Raw genomic sequence first — 2604 nt, 5'->3', positions numbered from 1 at the left:
TCTCTCCCACTTCATCGAGAATGCATGAACACACTGCTTACTTGCCTAGGGGACTGCTGGCTTGCAAGAGGGTGGGGCCTCATTGGTGGATTGCCCTAGGCTTGGAGCCTTGCCACAGGCCCCTACCTGTGAGCCTGAAGCTGCTGCACTTGGACTTTGCTCCTTGCTTACCCCAATGAGATAGACCCTTTCTGCAGTACTGGTAAGCTGCTTCTCTGCTCCATCTTCTTCTATTTGGTCAATTCTGCGTTTTAAGGCAGTCTTCTCTTCCTTGGAATGTGTCTCTTTTGTCTTTTGGACAGTTTTTTAAGGCATTATTTTCTTCAGTATCTTTTTTGTGCCTCCTTTACCATGACTTGTTTGCATCATTGTCATTTCTTTTATCATTTTTCCTCTACCTCTCTTATTTGATTTTAAAATCCTTTTTGGACTTTTCCAGGAATTCTTTTTGGGGCTGAGGACAAGTCACATTTTTCTTTGAGACTTTGAATATAGCAGTTTTGACTTTGTTGTTTTCTTCTGAGTTTGTGCTTTCATCTTTTCTGTCACTACAATAATTTTCTATGATAAGGAATTTTTTGTTGTTTGTTCATTTTTATAGCCTATTTCTTGACTTTAACTTTATATTAAAGTTGGACTCTGCACCTGTAGTGAAGGGGCCACTATCCCCAACTCCAGGATTTTTGGTCAGTTGTTTACAGAGCTAGCTTTGAGGGGTCTGTAAGCTTTAAATTCTTGCAAGATGGTATGATCTAAGGATGTATTTACTGCTCTTCTGGCCTGTGCTCTGGTCTTTGAGTGACCTCAAACACTCTTTTCTTCCTTGGAACTGTGACCAGGGTTCCTGCTCCCTTGAAGCCACAAGTTCTGGTATACTAATAATGCTCCCCCTGACACAAAGACTGCTACCTGGCACCATTACTCAGATCCGAGTATGGGTAATGCAGCAGAGTCCTGCATCTAGTGGCAGCAAAGCTACCCCTGTAATCATCTTCTGACTAGGTCAGACCCCCTTACATATATGGGCTGAGAGCTCCAGAAGTAGCTGTTGCCACCACGGATTTATTAGCCCCTAAGGTCTGCTCCTGGTTTCCTGTGGGGTGGCTTATGCTGACACAGTCTACACTCCACTCTCACCCTGGTGCAATAGACTTTTCCTGCCAATCTTCTAAGTTGTCTTGGGCTGGAAAAGTTTTGCCTTGTCCTACCACTTTAGAACTTGTTCTGAGTTCTAAAGCTATTTGGAGGGGAATTTGAGAGAGCTCAGACAAGTCCCTACCTTTTCTCCACCATCTTGGCCCTACCTCTCAGCCTCTGTTTCAATAAATCTCACTGAAGAGGAATCTGCTACAATATAATATAGTCCATTTTATTTTGAATATTAGGATTTCCTTCCTCGCACTGACAAATTTGCCTCATTGGGACTATGCAGAAGAGGCCTAATCTCCCTTTTAGATGTCAACCTTTCAGGTACTGGAACACAGCTATCATGTCTGTCCCCCCATGTTATATCTTTTCCAGGCCATGTATCCCTTGTTTCTTTACCTGAACCTTATATAGCATGACCTTCGGTTCCTTTACCATCAAGGTCACTTCTCTCTGGATGTATTTCAGTTTATTAATGTTCTTCTGAAAATGTGGCATCTAAAACTAGATACAAAATGGTTTGACTAGGGCTGATCATATTTGGCCTATCAATCAATAAGTATCTATAAAGTGCTTACAATGGGCCAAGCACTGTACCTAGGTATTAAGAATAAAGGCAAAATTAAACTGCCCCCCCTCAAAGAGTTGATGCATAAACACAGACATATACAAGTATATGAAAACATATACAAATTAATACAAAGATGCTACGGTGGGGTGGGGCATAGATGGTATAGCAGATAGAGCACTGGGCCTAAATTCAGGAAAGCTCATATTCCTGAGTTCAAATTTGGCCTCAGACATTTGCTAACTGTATGACCTTGGGCAAGTCACTTAACCTTGTTTGCCTCAATTTCTTCATCTGTCAAATGAGCTGGAGAAGGAAATGGAAAACTCTGGTATCTTGGCCAAGAAAATCCCAAATGAGTTCACAAAGAACTGGACATGACTGAAATGACTGAACAACATAGTGGAGTAAGGAGGCAGTAGAAGGCACAGGAAAAGGCTTCAAGTAGAAGGTGGCACATGAGCTGAGCTTTGAAGCAATGTGGAGATTCTAAGAGGCAGAGGTGAGCATTTCAGACATGGCTGGCAGACAGTGCAAGATAAGGAAACAAGCACGTACGTAGCATTCTACTATGTGCCAGGCATGATACAAACAAGTCACACAGCTACTACGTGTCTGAGGCTGAATTTGAACTGTCTTCCTGATTCCAAGTGCAGCGCTCTATCCACTACACCACCTACATGCCTAGGTGAAGGCCTAGAAACAAAAGATGGAGAGTCATGGGAGGGGAATACCAAGAAATCCACTTTGGCTAGATGAAAGAGTGTTAAAAAGAACTGAGACTAGAAAGGTTAGTTGGAGCAAGGTTGTGAAGTGCTTTAAATGACCTGGAAACTGAACCTCTTTTTTTAATGTAGCCTAACTCTGTGGTAGTTTTTTGGCTGCCATAC

This window comes from Notamacropus eugenii, chromosome 1 (assembly GCF_028372415.1).
Source record: "Notamacropus eugenii isolate mMacEug1 chromosome 1, mMacEug1.pri_v2, whole genome shotgun sequence".
Classification (NCBI taxonomy): Eukaryota; Metazoa; Chordata; class Mammalia; order Diprotodontia; family Macropodidae; genus Notamacropus; species Notamacropus eugenii.
The sequence above is the reverse complement of the archived record's forward strand: the minus strand, read 5'-3'. Positions refer to the sequence as shown.